Source organism: Pinus tabuliformis, chromosome 7, assembly GCF_031772625.1.
Source record: "Pinus tabuliformis cultivar Carrire ecotype Pingquan chromosome 7, CPIR1, whole genome shotgun sequence".
Lineage (NCBI taxonomy): Eukaryota > Viridiplantae > Streptophyta > Pinopsida > Pinales > Pinaceae > Pinus > Pinus tabuliformis.
This window is the reverse complement of record NC_142293.1, coordinates 216,997,066-217,017,364: the sequence shown is the minus strand read 5'-3', so window position 1 is coordinate 217,017,364 and position 20,299 is coordinate 216,997,066. Positions and strand designations below refer to the sequence as shown.

At 35.8% G+C, this 20,299-nt stretch overlaps 2 non-coding genes across 2 annotated transcripts; one reads left to right on the top strand and one right to left on the bottom strand.

The window, feature by feature from the left end:
* Positions 1 to 11,343: 11,343 nt before the first annotated feature.
* On the top strand, positions 11,344 to 11,430 carry TRNAM-CAU (transfer RNA methionine (anticodon CAU)). Its single transcript is given in 2 exon segments — positions 11,344 to 11,381; positions 11,395 to 11,430. It is a non-coding gene; the product is annotated as a tRNA-Met (tRNA).
* A 406-nt stretch (positions 11,431 to 11,836) lies between these two features.
* Positions 11,837 to 11,918, bottom strand: TRNAS-UGA (transfer RNA serine (anticodon UGA)). Its single transcript has one exon. It is a non-coding gene; the product is annotated as a tRNA-Ser (tRNA).
* Positions 11,919 to 20,299: the final 8,381 nt, after the last annotated feature.

Below are 20,299 nucleotides of genomic sequence, written 5' to 3'. Positions count from 1 at the left end.
ATGGATCATAAAACCTCTAAGTCTTCATATATATTTACTATTGGAAACACTATTGGAAGGGAAAATAGTGAAAGAATGGTGGAAAACAGAGCTAAGTGAAGGTGGAAGCCATGCTGCATAGGAGTCATCGGATTGGACCGATCAACGGTCCAAATCTAATCAGAATATCGCAATCGGGAGAAGTCAGCGGAGTACATCGGAAGTAGCCCTATGGAAATCGCGATAGCGATCAGCGCGATTTAACGAGGACCATTGATCGAGCGCGCAAATCAACGACCCAAATTAACTCGCAATATCACATCGCTAAAACACATAGGAGGACTTACCAAAGGCCAGAAGACCATGCAATATATCGCATCGCAGCGATACTGACACAACATGCGACTTGCGATAAGCCAGACCCGACGGGGTTTATAGATGCGGCTTGATAAATTTTGAGTTCCGATAAAAAGGGATTTGTCGGGTTTTTCTATGTATTTACGCATTTCCGTTATAAAACTGAAATACAAAGGAAATGCACCCGAAGCGATAAAACTAGACCCGAAAGGTTTATAAATGCAACTTTATATTATTTGAGTTCCGTGGTAAGCGGGATTTTGGGCGGGCCTCAGGTAGTAAGTGGTATTGGACGGGCTCCACCCAATCCCATACACTGGCCGACACGTGGCTTGGTGCAAGAGAGAGAAAACCGCCTTTTCGGGCAGGTAATCTCCGTGCACATAAGTCGCCTGAAATAGATATCAACCGTTTGATCGGAGATCACGCAGATCAACGATGGGCTTGCAATAGCGACCAAAGGCGGATCCAATAGGGTTATAGGGTGGATTCAATATTATTTGAAGTCCGATAGAAAGCGTTTCGTCAGATTTTTCAGTGTTTTTTGTGTATTTCTCTGTGTAAATGTTGAGTCTTGAAAAAGTCATTCATTTGCATTATACTTTCACTATTATGTCCATTATATCACCTCCATTTCACTACTATGTCACCACATTCATCCCACTTTCATTATTATTGGGCCACCTTTATGTGTTTCCAATATTTATTATTTCTAAGCCTTTTTTGTGAATTTGTGATTAAACATTAGAAAATAATGTGCATATGCTTATACCTAACAAATGGGTTGAGTTTGTTGACATGTGTAGGTTGAAAGGAGGCTTCTAGAAGACCCTTATGTGGTACTCTAAGGCCAAATTCGAATTTGGTTGGAAAGAATCATGGGATCATGAGGATATGTGTCACATCTCCTAATTGTATTGTAACTCTAAAAAGACATGTGTCTTATCAGTTCCTATTTTGATTAGGACTCTAGAGGTAGAGGGAGAGATTCATGGACTATCATTAATGAGATGGCTCTCATCTTTTTGTATAAATAGGAGATCTCTCTCCTTCATTTGCTAGTCTTTTTCCTTTAGTCTTTTCTTAGTCCTTTTAGTTTGTTAGTCCCGTGGCTTTTGAAAGCTTTAGAGAGCTTTGTTGTACTTTGCACTTTTGAATAAATTGAATAAAGCTTTGATGTTCTCAACATGGAAGGAGATGTGAAGTAGATGTCATGGAGCATATTAGGATGTAAGTAGATTAGATTTCATTTTGTAAATATTGCTTTGTAGAATGTAAGGTAGATTAGATTTTCATTCATGCAATTTTAATTTATGCAAGTGTGTTTAATTTTGCTTTGATTTCATAGGTAGTAGGGGACCCCTGCCTTGTACAGTTTGAATTACTGCATTTTATTTTCTCCCGGGATTGTGTGTCTTTGTTGTATTTGCTTTATATCTGATGGTATTTTCAGTTGACAGATTCAAAGTTGCTGCCTTTACTTTGATTTTCTAGCTTACTTCTAGTTTAGTTTCTCAAAGTTGTATGTTAACATATTGATGGTCTCTTTATCATAAATTGTTTATCTTTTAGAGATCAGAATACTAATAAATTACAGCTGGCTTTGAGTACTTTTTAGACTAATCTTTAACTACTTTCTAATCGTGCTTTACATAGTACCATATGTTAGAAGCAGAGAGTTAGAAAGAGCTGAATATTATAACTAGTCTTTAAAGTGGATTTTTCTCATTTTTGATCACTTTTTAAACTCATCTCTAGCTACTTCCTAATCGTGTTTTACATAGTACCATATGTTGGAAGCAGAGAGTTAGGAAGAGATAAACATTATCATTGGTTTTTAAAGTGATTTTCTTACCTTTTTATTTGCAGCAGCATGAATGGTGTCTAGTGCCATTAGAAAGTGGTTTTTATGCTTTGCTTTCAGTTTCATTTCAAGTTATTTCTTTCAAGCTCTTTCTTTGTAAGTTTAAAGTTTGATTACTTTCTAGACTTATTTCTAACTACTTCTTAATCGTGTTTCACATAGTACTATATGTTGGAAGCAGAGAGTTAGGAAGAGTTGAACATTATAATTGGTCTTTAAAGTGGTTTTTCTTACTTGTCACCTTAGAGCTTGATTACTTTTTGGACTTATTTCTGACTACTTCTTAATCGTGCTTAACATAGTACTATATGTTGGAAGCAGAGGGTTAGGAAGAGTTGAACATTATAACTTTATAAAACAACGAAGTCAGAAAGAGGTTAACTAAGCACATATAGTGCACCACACTTCATTAGTTTACGATACCCGGATTGATAATTTATGTAGAGCAATTTAAGACGTTAAATTGACTAAACAGTAAACAGAGAAAGGACTTTTTGGGATTTCACCCACGTCAGTGATCCTTTCCGTTACGAACAGGTGGCCACCATACCTTAGGGCATTTAGCAATGATTGTTAAACGCTCCAGAAGGAGAGGAAGGGACAGCGACCGGAAGCCAGAGAGCCCGAAACGGGGGAAGAACAGACAAGCGCCGATAAGCTTAAAAGCCATTCAGTGGCAGAGATAGAGGGAGGCAATTGCTGAGATAGAGAGAAAGCAGAGGACAGATAGCAAGAGGGAGAGTCTGTGTACTCTTGTAGACTTGAGGATTTCAAGTAAATCCATGTTGTTTTGTCACTGTTGTGTTGAGACTCGGTTTTGAGCTCACACTTGTAATAATCTGCTCTTGAAGACATAATATAGAGGTCAACACTGAAAGCTGGACCAGGAGACGTAGCCAGGAAGTCTAGTGAACTCCTTGATTATTTTGCTATGTTAGTGTGTGTGACTGTTATGTTTTCTAACTGCTCATTGTCTATATTATTCACAATCTTTTTGATCCATTGCACTAAGTAATATAGGCATTCCTGCATATGAGTCTGTAATACCTTCATATTGATTTAAGATCTCATTTTCATATCACCTATAAAGGACTTCTTGGCTTCAAACTCAACTTCATTTGCCTCCTAGCACTCATTGAGAAAACCCTAAGAGAGCCTTTTCACAGTTCTAGGCAAAATCAATAGAAACAGGGCAGGCGTTGCGTGTTTCCTTCTGGCGCTGCACATTCTCTTCTGGCACTGTGTGTTTACTTGGTGCTGCGCATTTCCTTAAGGCGCTACGCATTAACTTAAGGCACTGCGCGTTTGCCTGAGGCGTTCTGCACTCTGCATTGGCGCTACGCGTTTGTCCAACAACGCTCCAATCACCTCCTCAGCTCCTCCAAAATGCTTTCAACCTCAATACAAGTAAGTAGCAGCTAAGGGATGTGCTTTTCCCCCTCCTCAAGTCAATTCCTAAGTGTTTGAAAGGTTTCATTGAAAATTTGGTTTAATTGTTATATCTAAACCCTAGATCTTCCCCAAAAACTACCTTCCACTCTCATTCCCTTTTTCACACTTCCCTCCACCCTCCTTCCCTTTCCCTAAATCTTTTTATCCCAGATACCCTCTAACCCTTTGTCCCAAAACCCTAAGTCCTAGGTGATACAACTACCTAGGCTCCCAAACCCCTATATTGCAAACAATTTCCCCCATCCCCAAACTATCATACTACTACCCTATATCCCTCTCCAATACATATATCCCTTCACCCATCATCTTCATATTTACCCTTCCCCATTTATTATTCCCTAAAAACTATATTCCCCCTACCTTACACCTCCCTAGGGTTTGATACTAAACACCATGGCAGAGGAGGAATACAGACCACATAGTGAGGAAGAGGAAATAGATAGAGAAGAAGATAGGGAACAGAGGAGGCCACACAAAGGAGGCCAGATACACAGGTTTGAGCCCACAGATCTCAGGGAACTCTTAGCATCCCCTATGACTGTGACATCCTTCAAATGGCTAGGCTATTATGATTTCTATGAGCAAGTGATGGCAGTCCAACATCATCCTGAGTTGACTAGGCTCTTCATTTCTAAACTCCAAGACAACCAAGTCACTCTTGCAGGTATAACTTTCACTTTATCTACTGCCAATATATCAGCTGCCACCGGGATTCCAGATGTTGGGGAAAAATGGTTTAAACAAGGTGATTTGGAGAGGCATTATTATGAGCCTTACATGAAACCAAGGTACCAAAATGAAAGAAGGGGTTGTTTGCCTTTTTCATACCTCCTTGACAGTGATGCCCCAATGATGAAGATTATTTTGAAATAATTTTCATGTGAAGGTAGATTCTCCAGGCTCTATTCTTATCATATACGGCTCTTAATGCATTTCACTTTGGTAAAAATGCTTAATATACCCTACTATCTTTTCCAGAGTGTTGAGAAGATGGCCTACATTGCCCAAAAGAGGGAGTACAAAGATCAAATGAAGAGCTTATTTCATCATTCCCTCATTAAAATCATAGTCCTTTACCATCTCAAGGAACTCAACATTGCATGGAGTACCTTCATAGCTAATCCCATATTCACTCATGCATCTACTCAAAATATTCAAACCATCCCTTCATCATCTCATCCATCCACCTCCATTCCTCCATCTCAGCGCATACATCATTCATCCTCATCTGATGAGTCATCCACGCCATCACCTCCATCATCACCATTTCATGAGCCCATTCAGTCACCTAACAGAGATGAAGGCAGAGAGGAAGAGCACATTGAACATGGTGAGATCAGCAAGCCTAAAAGGGCTGGTTTGGGTACCTTGACACATACCTATCAGAGAGGGCATAGGAAAGTGTTTTCCCCACAGAATGTGGGAGGCGCCTTGCCTTCTTCATCAGCAAAGAAGGTACTGAAGGGCAAGTAAAAATTGATAGAGGCAGAGATCCAGCAGCAGCAGCAGGACCTCCATGAGACAGAGCAATATTTTCACTTAGTTGACCTAAGTGAAAATGATGACAGTGAGAGCACATCCATTGTCATCAAAGAGAAGAATGCACTCATAGGAGAGCTCCAGGTCAATTTGCAAAGGGAAAAATACATCATTTCATACTATGAACAAGACAACACGCAGTTTGAGACGAAATATGAGCTCATGGAAATTCAGCTCATCAAGGCAAAGAGGGAGGCTGAAAAGGCTAAGGCCTTACTTGATGACACATATGGAGAATATAGTGACGAGTTGGAGGGACAGGTACCAAGAAAAAGGCCAAGGACTAGAGGCCTAAAGAGAACTTTGGAGCTACAAAGACAAAAGGAAGTTGAACTAGCTAATGAGCTCACCCTAAATGAGCAATTTTCAAAAATGGTAAATGAGAACCGGGAGCATTGGCTTGAGTGGGTGAAAACCCATATTGAAAGCCTCTTAGACAAGGCCAAAAAAGACACTGACATTCAGACAAAGATGGCAAAGTATTATTGCTGAAGACACCAAATAGCAAGGGCAAGAATTGAAGCCCTAACTCACCATGAGGAGAAGAAGAAGCTTTATATACTTGCAAAGGCTTCAATCCTTTCCTAGCCACCTTAGACATCAGCTTCTTGAACAATTTTGAAGACCCTTGACTCAATTTTTGTCATCTTGCTTTTCCCGTCTTTTTAAGGCAATTTTTATATCAACAGTTTGGTCAAACGTGCAACGCCTTAGGCGTTGCGCACTTTTTGGAGGAATGGACACCACCATTGGATTCAGAAGGACCAATACATCCAGGAAAACCATGTTTCTAGCCCTAGAAAGCAAAACTAGTTGGTGAAAAAGGTAAAAAACCACCTAAAAATCATGTTTCTACCTCATTTCTAGACTAGGCACTGCGCGTTTGAGTAGTCTTGGGAGAAAGGAATTTTGGAGGGGCAAATCAAGCCCATTTTGGAAACCAAGTGTATTTTTGGAGACTTGACAGGATAAGCTTTCCTATGAGCTATCCTAGGATAGATTTGGACATCAAGAAGGCAGACAAAAGTCAGCTTGAAGATAGTGCTGCGTGTTTGACACTGGCGATGCGCGTTTGACAGTTAACCTAGATTTTCATTGTTTCTCTCCAATTTGATTTTTACCTATGGGAAATTAGTGTTTTACTGATGTAATTGATAAGAATGATGTAATTATTATGTTTTTACTGTTACCTAGGGTAAATACATTAGGTAAATGGCCTCTATGACTTGTAATGAATCAATTTGCTTAAGTCAAGGATGAGTCATTTTGACCACCCTACACTCTAGCTATTAGTTCAATGTTTGTTGCAACTACTCCTCCTCTCATAGATTTGATCCATGGGGCTAGGATGAGTTGGTTTGAGGCCTATATTATGTAATTTCTCAGTCATTCTATAGGTTGGACTCTATTTGATGTTGTATTAGTGTTTCAGACTTCAGCATGAAATATATTGGATGAGTTGCAGCTATTTTGGTGGGATTCATGTGGCATGGTATTTTGATATTGTTTCTTCTTCAGTTTCATATGTATGAATATTTTGTACCTCCAATGATTCATTTCACTCTAAGTATGTTTGATTTTCAAGGTGTGATAAGCAGAATTCATCCTGTATGCTCTGTTTTGGGAAAATCTTCATAGATTGTTTCATTTCTTCAGTTTAAAAAGAATTCGTGATCTCATGTTGTTTTTAGTACCTCACTAGTATAAACCATCTCATCACTATACTACCAAGTGTTAAAGTAACTTGCCTACCTTGTCCCATCAGATGTCTACAATTTTGATTCTCTTTTGCCCTGACCTAGTTCACTCTCTGACCTAATTCACTCATCTAGTGACTACCCCAACCAAATCAAATCAAAACAACCCTGAGCTACTATATCTAGCCTAAAACCCTAATCCATCAAGCCCTATGGGTTGTGATCCTTTGGAGAGAGCCCTCTCTGTCTTGGTAGGGCTAGCTACCAAATCAAAATATTGGTTTGTGGTTACCTCAACTGGACTCTTCCTCAGCCTTGGAGATCCGGAGGAGTGATAACACAAGTGACGGTAGAATCCTTTTCAATATAGCATTGTGTATCTGATGGGATAGGAACCCCTGTCATGGTACTGGCAATGGCCTCTTTGGTACTAGTCTTTGTGACCTCCTTTGATGCTTCTTTCTTGGGAGGCATAGTGCTACCTAATGATGAGAGATTGATGTGTTCCAGATCTGCAGTACTTGTTGCAAAAGGTGCACTCATGGCTATGACAAGTTAGTTCAAGAAAGATCAGTTCAACAATCAAATTTAAAGTAGAAAAACAATCACTAAGGGAAGGCATTGCACAATGTTGGGCTCTAGGGGGGCAAACTAAGCACTGGAAATATGCATTGCACAGTTGTGGAAGAAAATTGTGCAGTTCAAGATTGCAAGGGAGTTGACTGTACATTGGATCTGTGCAATGTGTAGTTTTTGTTGGGAGAGAGAGAGTCTGGATTGAGCAGTGCACAATTTCAGCTGACAAACAAGGGTCATTGTTGTTTGTGATTACACAGTGCATAGCTGGGGAAGGCCAATGACTGCACAATGCGTAGTTACAGCTGGCAAGGAAGGGCTTATGCTGGAAGAGATTGTGCAATATGTAGTTGGAGAGGCCAACAAGGCTCAAGATTGTGCAGTCTCTTCTGGGAGAAGGGCAGGCTATGGATCTGCCACTGAAGATGGGAAGGGTGTAGATCGGCCCAAGAATCAATCAAATTAGTCACAAACATCAAGCAAACAAAATTGTGCAAAGAGAAGAGCATGCATGCATAAATATACCCAACAACAGTAATTGTTGGTAGTCGAAAATACAAGAAATGCGATGCAACATGTGTAAAGAAGCTCAAAAGACTGAAACGACACTTGTATAAGTTAATAATAACATAAATGCCACTTGTTACAAGAAGAATTAGGCAAAACAACACTTGCAAACACAAAAGCGACAAAAAGGAGAAACTTACTGAGAAAAGAAAAGCAAATTGAATCTCAGGCTCCTTGAACTTTAGAGGATGGCTAGAGCTCCAATGGTGAGTGTGAGAATGAGCTCTATGAGCCTCTCTTATATATATTAGCACTCACAAGATTAGGGTTAGGGTTTTTGACATGCATGCCTAAAATCAAGGGGGGATAGACACGTGTCTTCATATCAAACTTGGAAACTTGTGCCACACTGTTGGATAAGAATGCACACCTCCTATTTTCTAGGAATGCGCAGTTGACTAAACCCAAGGATTCCACAGTTCACTGGTTGAAGACATTGCACAGTTCCCAGTGACAAGGGACTGCACAGTTTCATCTCACGAGGTGACTGTGTAGTTTGCTTCAGCAACTGCATGCCTCAAGGGTTGCATAGTTCGGTTTCATAAGGAGTTGTGTAGTTCCCTGTGACAGAGGATTGCACAGTTCGTCAAGACAAGGCAAGCAACTGGTGTTTGATCAAGGAAGGACATAGCTTGTGTTTGAGAGGAGTTTGTTTGTCTTCAGAAGTTGTGCAACTATTGTCGACAAGGCCTAATTGTTGTCATGATAACACGATTGAGACATCACAAACTAACATGGAAAATAAGTCATTACGACACTTAATAAACAATAAGAACACTTGACCCCAGTTAGAATGACAATTCTTATAATTGAAGGTAGCTCCAAAATCAAAGCATAGGCAAAATTTTGGTGGGGGGTTTGTAGCAGCTACAACAAAACCACACAAATGACTTGGGTCAATCTACTTGTGTTGTGGCCATGAATGCATAGAAGGCTAACTCTTTTGGGTTTCTAGCGTTCCCTGGGGTTTGGGAATACAAAGCTTGTAGAGAAATATGTTAAACTGCCCACAAAACATGAGCCTATGTTGAAACCTTCGCAGGAAGAAAGACCAAAGCCATCCTTAACACCGATATCCTTAATTGAGAAACTGGAGCAATATCTTGATGGGTTAAGGAAGCATGTGGCACCTTGATGTAAGGGCGATATCTGGGATGTCATGCTGATGAGTATTTCTTTCGCTATTTATGTATATATATCACAGAGGATTGTGTGTGCATATTGTATGTGGCAATCAATGCTTGAACATTAGAGTTTTTTTACAATTTTTTCAAGAATAACTAGAGAAACATATGTAAAACTATTCCTTTTTATTTTTAAGCCAAATTCTTTCAATGACTGGTCATGTATCAAAGAATTGATAATGAACTTGACATTTTCATATTTTATGTATATAAAAGGGAGAGACTCACGGAGAGAGACATCGAGAGAATATGTCATGTGTCAGAGCACTGATAATGAACTTGACATTTTAATATTTTGTATATATAAAAGGGAGAGACTCAGGAGAGACAACCAGAAAATATATTTATATATAAGAGAGATTATATATATATATTAAATTAATTTAAATATATATATATATATATATATATATGCTCCAATTTCCCATATTCCAAAAACTCATGCAACATAAGTAAAACCACTTCTTCAAACATATCTATATTAAGACATAATATAAATATCGAAAATGTGGCATAATATGCCTTCTATATCACAATCTGCATAAAAAAATTAATAGCTGCAATGATTTAATTTAATTCCCTTTTAATGAAGATGGTTCATTTTTTAACAAAAATTTAAAAGCTTATTTACCCAATTCAACATCTTCTTACAACGAATCTGCCCTGTGATTGTCTATATGATCAGTTATTTATTCCCTTTTAATGAAGATGGTTCATTTTTTAACAAAAATTTAAAAGCTTATTTACCCAATTCAACATCTTCTTACAACGAATCTGCCCTGTGATTGTCTATATGATCAGTTATTTCCTTTCACATTACTCAGAAACTGGCCCAAGTTGTCATTTATCAGGGTTAAAGTTCAACTTTAAATCTCTGCAATCAATATCAATAATATCGATAGACTGTTATTCAGTAATCTGTAAGCCATAACCATGTTGCTTAGTAATATGTAATCCGCAACTATGTGATGAAGCATCACTGTTCTACTGCTTGATCTATAGCAGTTTGTCCGTGACCTTTTGCGCCTTCTGAAAGAGCTCTACAGTCCACTAACTCCTTTTGCATGGCCTTAGAAGAGCCCATTGCTCCACTGCTTCTCCTATTACCTAACCCTAACCCTTGACCCCAGAGAGTGCCAAAACACAGTAATTTATGATGCTATTGCTGACTTCCTTGTCATTTTGAAGCAAATTATTCAGAGAAGCAAAATTGTCCACAATGTGCAATTACATTAATAAACCCACCAACATCATCTTCCTTAGCAGAAAAACAATCTCCATCCCTGCAGATTGACAGGAAGCGAGTGCAGTTGAAGGGGCAGCAGGGGATCCAATTCATTTCGATCCAAGTGAGGCAAAGGCTCTTTCTTCTTGGACCTGCAAGGACATTTCAACATTTTTCAATGGAAAAATTCAATAAAATAGAAGATAAAACATTAGGCTGGAATCAAATCAAATAAAGGCACGCATACGGCCTATCGGTTGAGTAGAGCCAAAAAGGACAGGGAGGAAGCGCCGAACGAGAAGATGATGAGGCGGATTTTATATCATTTAAATTTCTTCTGCATAATTTGGTAATTTGCCCTGCAAATCCCAAACAATACCTTCACAACTTTTACCTCTTGCTCTGCAATTGATGCGGACACCTGCACGGTTAAGATGAATCTACTCGTAAACCAAGCAGAATGCCGGTGGTAATCCATAAATTTTGTGAGTTCTAACCTCCAAAAAAACTCGAAATCCCATCTCGAACAAAGCAAGTGGACTCACAGACAAAAGAAACATGCAATTTTTCGTAGTTAGATTAAACGCCGATGGGAGGGTAAAACGGTTCGAATCTTTTCTACTGCAAGGAGATGACGCCTTCGCTACAGTAAAGAAAACTCTAGCTGTGGCTGCAACTTCCGTATTGGACGGGGCTCATATGTCACCTCATAAGCTTTCTTCAAGAATGCTGTTTATACAGAAATACAGTGAATCCAACCGAAAAGAAAAGAAAAAAGAAAAAAACCCTAAAAACGATCATACACAAGAAAAACCTACATTAGCATCTTACATATACGCCATTTGGATGGTTTCTTTTCTCTTAAATTAGAATCCGCTCAATTCACGGGTCTGCACATGAACAGGGGTGGTGGCGCAGTTGGTTAGCGCGTAGGTCTCATAGCTTATCTGAGAAATCCTGAGGTCGAGAGTTCGAGCCTCTCTCACCCCATGTCATTTTTCCCTTACTCGACGGAGTATTGAACTCCATTAAATTTTCTTTTAAAATTTCTGAATGCAGTAATCTATGTACGCCTAACAGTTTGTGTGGCGAATTCTCTGAGAAATGTTACTGAACCGGCGGTGGTACTCCTCGGATTTATGTGCCGTGTGGCGAATTCTCTGAGAAATGTTAATGAACCGGCGGTGGTACTCCTCGGATTTATGTGCCGAGTGCTCGGAAACCTTAACTCCAGCAACAGGAAAATTACCAACATTTTGAACTCCAGCAGCAGGAAAATTACCAACATTAACACAATCTTGGAAACTTCGAACTCCAGCAAGCAGGAATCGAACCTGCACGGGGATACCCGTTTAAAACCATTAACACCAGTTTAAAACCAGAAAAGCATGTGAATCGTCGACAGCAGGGTTCGAACCTGCGCGGGCGTAGCCCAACAGATTTCAAGTCTGTCTCCTTAACCACTCGGACATATCGACTTTAATGATCAATATCTTATATGGAATAATTGATAGAGGTAATAATTCCTGAGGAAACTGAAATCTATTTCTTCTTTTCAACCATCATACGATGTGACATGCCTTTGTTCACCTTACTTCAGTGTTATAGATTTGAATTATTTTTTCCTTATTCATATTATTTCTCCTTTCTAATTAAAAAATTATCAATATAAATAAAATAAATTTAAATATTTTTTGAGACACACAACATTATATTTATATAGATTAACATAGAACAACAACAACAAAATCCAACTTCCCACGAATTAATTGTTGTAATTTTTAAATAAGATTGTTTTCTTAAAAAATTATCATTGCATTAATATATGGTTTGATAGGCATGGTATTTATATGATATTTGATTAATAAATTTATGGTTAAGTGGTATTAGGATTGGATTATTGAATATATAGTTTGCATTAATATATGGTTTGATAGGCATGGTATTTATATGATATTTGATTAATAAATTTATGGTTAAGTGGTATTAGGATTGGATTATTGAATATATAGTTGTAGTGAAAGTATATATATAATTTAGGGTTTTTAACTAAAAAAATATATTTGAAATAGTAAATATTTTTTTATATGGGATGATGAGGAGAGTGAGTATGAGTGAGCAAGGTTAGCATGTTGTCACCTCATAATCATAATGTGTTACTTTTGTCAGTTATGCATGATCAACATGTTTGGTGTTTGGCTTTCAAGAGTTATCATAATGATACATTTTGTTAATTGAATTTTTTGATGAGGGTTTATATTTGGGGTTGGATTATAGCAAATGTTAACTTCGTTCTTAAATGGTTTGCAGTTAAGTCGGTAATGTTGAAGGTTTCTCTCAGGCAACGGAGTACAATGGGCATCATGACAATGCAACAATGTGATTTTGTATCCAATATAGTTATGAATTTTGTATATTTCCTCCTTCTAGAGTGATTGGTGAGCATACTTTGTGCTTTGCATCTAGTCTAGTCAACTTCTATTAGAATTTAAAAAAAAGGAGGTCTAAAATGGGCCTCAAAACAAAAATGTACAACAAAAATCAACTTTATAAGAACCAACAGGATTCAAGATGATGATGTCAACCATGGACGATGATTCTCCATTTTTGGAGTAAAAAAGTAAAAAGATTAAAAAAATATTTTTTCAACTCGTATTTTCACTTATCTCCCTATGGTTTTACTCAAATTTTGAGCAGGAGCACTCGTTGGATGCAAAATTTAATTTCTCATCCAAAGAGTACCCATGTTGCATACTTTTGATGGACCCTGTTACATGAAAAACATGGTTGCAATAATATTTTTTCATGTATTTCTCATTTTTCGTGTAGCATGATTCATCAAAAATATGCAACATGAGTACTCTTTGGATGATGAATTAAATTCTACATCTGACAAGTGTTCATGCTCAAAATTTGAGTAAAACCATAGGGACATAAGTTGAAAATACGAGTTGAAAAAATAGTTTTTTCTTTTTATGTAATCTAACTTTATTTTATTATTTTCACTATTATTTTATAATATTTCATAGGAAGCCCATTAGGAGATGAATATATACTTTGGGAGATGAGTCATTTCAATTCCTATGTAGTAGTGAAGATGTCCCACAGATATCATGATATCATGTCAACGCACATCTTGAACTCGTTCTTTTTGGATGCAATATAGTTTCCATTGTTCCTCGCTATCAATAGATTATCCACAATACTACAAGATATACAATAGTTTTTCCAACTTTCTTGACAAATAGAGTTGCATCATCAAGATCAAAGTTTTCAAAATTGAATTCTAGAATGCTTAGTTAACTTTTCATACCAAGCTTGTGGTGCTTGTTTTAGGTCATATAAGGATTTGATGAGTTTACATATTTTTTATTATTTTCCCTTCACAACAAAACTTGATGACTCAGTCATGAATGTATTCTCTTTCAAATCTCCATTTAGGAAAGCAGTCTTCACATCCATTTGATGAACTTTCCATCCATTTTGAGCTTATATGGCAAAGAGTGTCTAGATAGTGACCCATTTTTATATGGGGACAAAAGTTTCTTCATAATCAACGCCTTCTTTTGTGCAAATCATTTTCCCACGAGCCTTGCTTTGTGCTTGTCACTATGAGCCATCTGATTTGCACTTGTTCTTGTAGACCCACTTGCAACCAATTGGTTTGGTCCCAAATGGAGGGTCCACCAACTTCCATGTTCCATTTTTTATGGGAGCATTATAGTTAACAAAGTTACCAACTTAACAAGAATTGGACCAAGTTCTTGTTTTTTGGAGGTCACATTTACTACTAATTTTGATGTTCATTTTGAAAAGTAGTGGTGCAATGTTACACCTTTTTCATTTCATGGTTAAAATTTTAACATTTTTCAACCATGACATAAAAAACCAAACATTGTAATTACAAAAGACATGAAAAAACACACTGAAATGTGAAAGTGGTGTCGTAACATCACATTTTTAGGGTTAAAATTCAAGCATTTTTTAATCATGACAATAAAAACCAAATATCATAAATAATACGAACTACATGAAAAACACATCGAAATACAAAAATAGTGATGCAATATCACCCCCCCTTTTTATGGTAAAATTCAAACATTTTTCAACCTTGGCATTAAACTCCAAGTATCATCATTACAAAATTAGTTGTTGAAGTATGTATAACTTTCTTTTTTTCTTTTTTCTTTTTTTTAATGTTTGCTTTAAAGTGTTTTTCAAATTTCTTTGACTTTTATTTTATTTTAATATTTTTTTGGGCTAAAATTACCAATTAATTGGCATTATGGCCTTGATTATATATATATATATATATATATATATATATATATATATATATAAAAGGTTGACTATAAATCTAAAATTGACATTACATCATTTTTGTTTAAGTATTAATTTTTTTTTAAATAATTTACATTAAAGAAATTGAGAGAGAAATTGTAAATAATTTATTGAAAGGAGAAAAAGCAATTAAAAGAAAATAGTAATTTTTAAAAACCAAATTTTTATTCTTAAAAAGTAAAAAAAATCTTATTTTTTTAATTCTAGGGAAAAAATTAAATAATAATAATAATAAAACAAAATAAAAGAAGGATAATTTATAACATAAAATATAAAAATTAAAAATAATAACAAAAAAATTAGTTATCGATGATGATGATTAACATCCATTCGTACCTTATGGTTTCCCAGACCCTAAGAAGGGGTAAGAGATTAATCAAAATTCTTTAACATTTGATTTCTATGCTCTACAAGCAGTGAGAGAAACACTCCAAGTTCACCATTGTTTTATTTTTTTTGAAGGTCAAGAAGGTTAGTGGTGCGATAAAGATTTTGAAAATTAGATCGAATATGAGTATAAGATGGACAATCTAAGAGAAAGTGTTTCTCATCTTCAACCATCCTAAGCTCGTACGGGTGACAAAAAATTTCTTCCCATGGTGTTTTGGGAATTGACCAACATATGATTTCACTATGAAACTCATGAGAATTAGTTCTAATCTTGGCAATGCTCATTTTCTTCTTAACATTATTCAAGACAGAGAGACAATTTTGGTTTTTAAGATTGGGGTTGTATCATCTCCTTGTAATATTGTAGCTTCATTTTTCCCTCTAGCTCTCTATTTCCCCACAATTTCTTCTTAAATTTGGAAGTAACAATATTTTTAATATTCTCTGAATTCTACAATATTTTTTTTTATTTTTCAGTATGAAAAAGACATTATATTCATCATATAATTGAGTTATATATGTGTTATAGATAGCAACATACAGATGTATAGAAATCATCAAATATCATCTATGAGATCTGACATCAAAGATATACTGGCGTACCCAGAAATATAGAACATCATGGCCAGTACTGAGCAGACATAGTAAAAACTAGTGTATCGGCAACCAAAGCATATACAAAAAGATAATATGTATAGGATATCAAAAACATAAAAAGAGTATATGATAATTTGACCAGCAGAATATATCATGGGCAAGATCATAGAGATGTGCCGCCATCATGATCATATGAGTGTTCCTACAAAATTCTACAATATTATCTCCTCCTTTATTCCCCAATGGTCTATCCAAGGCTCGATATTCTTATGCCACCCTCGCATGAGTCGAAGGTGGGGTTTTGGCTAGAATTAAAAATAGTAAAATATTTATAAAAACACACACACAAAAACAAACTTAAAAAATTATTAATATATTTTTAAAATTTTAATTAAAAAAATTAAAACGTAAAATAATTTTAAGATATTATAAAATAAAAAATAAAAATAAGAAAGAACACTTAAAAAAACGAAAAGAAAAATAAAACAAAATAAGTATGTGTTGTGTGATAGCTTCAAGCTAACCTTGTGGACAACCAACGTCGCCCCCTAACCATGCAACAAACCTGCAACCACCACAAAACTTAAATGCAGATTGTGTGATAGTTGTAGTACTGATTCATGTGTGGGGGCAATTCCCAACAATGTCCCCAATTAAAATAATGTTTTTTGCTTTCATGTATATTTTTTATTTTATTTAAAAAAAATAAAAATAAAAATAAAAAATGGTTATGTTTTTTTAATTATTTCCCCCCAAAAAAATTAATTTTAATTTTTTAATTTACATTTCAAATTTTAATTGTATTTTGTCTTAAGAAAAATTGTAATTTTATTTAACCTGAAAAACAAAGAACAAAATTACATTCTGCAGATGCTTGAAAGCATTTGATCATGTTCGTCTTTCGGCGAATGCACAAAAAAAACTATAAAAAAAAAAATTACACAAATTTTCTGGGGGCAAGTGTGATAAAAATCACATAGCTTCCCCTTTTTTCCTTTCTTTTCTCCACCTTTTGCTAGACTCATTGATTGGGAGTGGTTTTTACTATTGCTAGTTGATTTCGTTCTTCCTTTGGGGGGAATTCATCAAAGTTCAAGCTCTCAAATACATGGGTTCTATTTATGCCCCATGCTTCCTTTTTCGTGGGTGTTTATGCCTTATGCTGCTATGATACTATGATACTATGATTTAGTGCCCTTTTAGCTAAGAGTCATTGTCCGTGACTAATCCTCCACTCCACCATTTGATTGAATGTTAGGTTGTGCATGTGCTTTTGTATATGGAATATTTTCCTGAGGCTTTTATTTTGCGTCTTCTAAAGTGTCAATAAATTCTCATCCCGTTGGCTTAGGGGATTGCCTCTTTTTCTTTCTTGAGGCCCTTTTTGCTTGTGGGAAAAGTATTCTACAAGTGACATGTTTAAAAATAAGTGTGGCATTTGAATGTCGTATTTTAATGATATAACACCTGTGTCCACTGAAGTTTTCATGTTTTAAAGAAGAAAATCAGGAAGACCTTTGCTAAGGTTGATCTCTACACATATCCTAGCAAATGTAAAGATTCATTTTGTTGTTCTGTCTAGATCCATTTTTTTTAATTTTCCAAAAATATTTCTAATATCCTCCAAGACTTTATGGTGCCAAAAAGGAAGAGGGAGGTTTGGAAACCTCACCCAAACCAGCATCATTGTTACCACCATGCTTGTTGCATCAAACTATGGGAACCATGGGGTAACAAAAAGCTTGACTCTACCCCAAAACCATGGCCCTTCGTTTAGAACCTTTTCCATATCTTTTTGTGCATCATATTGTACTATGAAGAAGACTTTAGAGTACAAGTAGAGATTGCAATTTGTGTTCATTTGGGATGCTTAGATTTAGTTTTTCCACTAGATCTATGCCATGGATCCAACGGATTGTGGCCTTCCCAGTTAATTTCTTGACAGAGATATGGTATTTTTCTCTTTCTTTTTGGATTTTGTCCAAATCTAGTTATAAACATTGGAGAGGAGATTCATAGATGGGTTGATCCAGAGGTAAGATATCTTCACTCAGATCTGAATCCTTGTCTCAGTCCATTGATTTAGGCTCCAAAGAAAAAGAAAAAAATTAATAATAATAATTGTAACCCTCGCAAGAAGATCTACGATTCCAAAATCCAAGAACATAACCCCTGCGAGAGGATCCTTAGATCCAGACTCCAGATTTAGAAATGAGAGTATTACCTCCACGGATCGATGTACACATATAGTTGTATGTATGTGTGGGATCAAAGGATATATTAAGAGACGGCCAAACAACGTCACTAAAAAACTTTTCCCCCAAACCCCCCTTATTGACTCCAAAAGCCAACCAATGTGGCCAAAGATCGATGATTCCTTCTGATCCCATTCAGAAAATGTATTGGTTGCATTCTGTAAAAAATACTTGCATAAAATACCCTTGCAGGGTGTCCTTTCCTCCATGGACAATAACTTTGACAATTGATTGTATTCATCCAAAAAATGGTTAAAGTCTAGATCTTCAGACCATGATGTTCCCACGAGAAGGATCTTCAGCCCAAGGCTCGTGGCGGTGGATGGGGAAACCTGCAGAAAACACAAATCTTAGAAAATTTTGCATACTCCATTCTTTGTTGTGGAATCAATAGTTCATCCTTAGTGATTCATTAACATTGATTGTTACATACATATTCTATTTTAATTTTATATATTCAAACTTTATCTATTTTTATATACAGTTTTAACTATTTTTTTACTCTTTTTTTATTACTTTAATTTTTTTTTTTTAATCATTTTTTATTGATTTAAACAAATTAAAAAATGTGTTTTTTTCCAATTATTTAATTTTTTTTACTAAAATTTTCAAAACAAAATAATAAAAGATATTACAATAATGATGATTTTACAATTTACAATAAATGTTGAAATTTTAAGGTTTTTCGTACTCATAATATTTGGTTTTAATTGCACAAAAAAATGTCATAATTTTAATGTTTTCTTTTGTATTCATGATATTTGGTCTTTAATGACATGATTGAAAAATATTGGAATTTGAAGGTTTCCAGTCATCATGATTTTGGTTTTTAATGCCATGGTTGAAAAATGTTAAAATTTTAACCTTAAAAAAAGAGTGATGCAACAACACCAATTTTCGATTTCAGAGTGTTTTTCCATGTTTTTTGCACAAAAATAGGCACTTTTTTGCTAGAGTTCTTGTTTTGAGATTATAGTTCTCATTAAGTTGGTAATGTTATTCCTTTTGCATTGCTTCTTTCCACTCATCATGAGAAGCAGGTTCTTTAAAGGAATTTGGTTCAAGATTAGTAGATAAATTCAATTCACAATCATATGAAATATCCATATCATCTACATCACCTCCATCTTGTTTGGTAGAACCTTTGGTTCCTGTTTTTTCAACCTCATCAAAATGAACACTTTCGAGTGATTTGGAGAACCATGTTGGGGGACATTTTTGAGATGGTCCAGGTTGCTCCTATTGGAAAATGTAACTATGTTTGGTCTTCATTAATGTACTTGAGTCATCATGTAAAGTACTTGTCAAAAGAATAAAGAAAATTATTTATTATTATTACCATGACTGATTAAAGCATGGGTTTCATGCTTGGGTCACCTTGTTTTAGGTCAAATTCTCCATTGAGGACTTCTGGATTTATTATGAGTCAATAGAGTTATTGTACTTTTAAAGAGACCCTTCTTGGGATTTTGAATCATGTAAAAAGGTTAATTATTGAGTCAAATATAATTTATGTATCCTCCACACCATGTCAGCCTAAAAGAAGATCAAGTTGGCCTAAGGACCCTATTCGACCTCACATGGATCCTATAAATAGAAGCTCGTTGAATTCATTTGGAGAATCCTTCTCGCACACAAGTTTGATATCTCTTGTAGATGGGGAAAAGTGTGAAGTTCTCTTGTAGCTGAGAAAAAGTGTGATACATGTTGTCGGGAAGATAAAGTGAACGTGAGTTGGGGAAATTCTAAAGAGAAAAGAAAAAATGAAATTTTGGTGCCTCTCTCTCTCTCTATTTCATGCTCTAGATTAGTAGATCAAAGTCTTCCAAGTTTGTCTTTTGTCGGAGGCTGCTAGTTGTCGGAAGTTGCTGCCAAGTCGAAGTTGTTGGAAAGGGGTTGAAATTTTGGGAGGTTGACTTGGTGTGGAGGGAAGGTTTTGTCTTGGTCTAGGGTAAAGAGTCTCAAAGAATACTATTGAAAGGAAGAATTCATTGACTGGGTTTTACCCTCGAGGGGTGTTTTTCCCTGGCATAGTGCCTACATATGGTTTCTATTGTTTTATGTGTTGTTGCTTTGGTAATTGCTTGATGAAATAAAAGAAGAATATATAAAGAATCATAATAACAAGAAACATCACAAGTAATTATCAAGAATAATAAAATCTTTCTGCCTTTTTTATTTTCTAACATGGTACCAGAGCTTTGGTGAAGAAGGAAGTAAAAGGCATTCTCAAGCACTTGATCAAGGAATCATTCAAAAGGACTATCTCAGGGAAG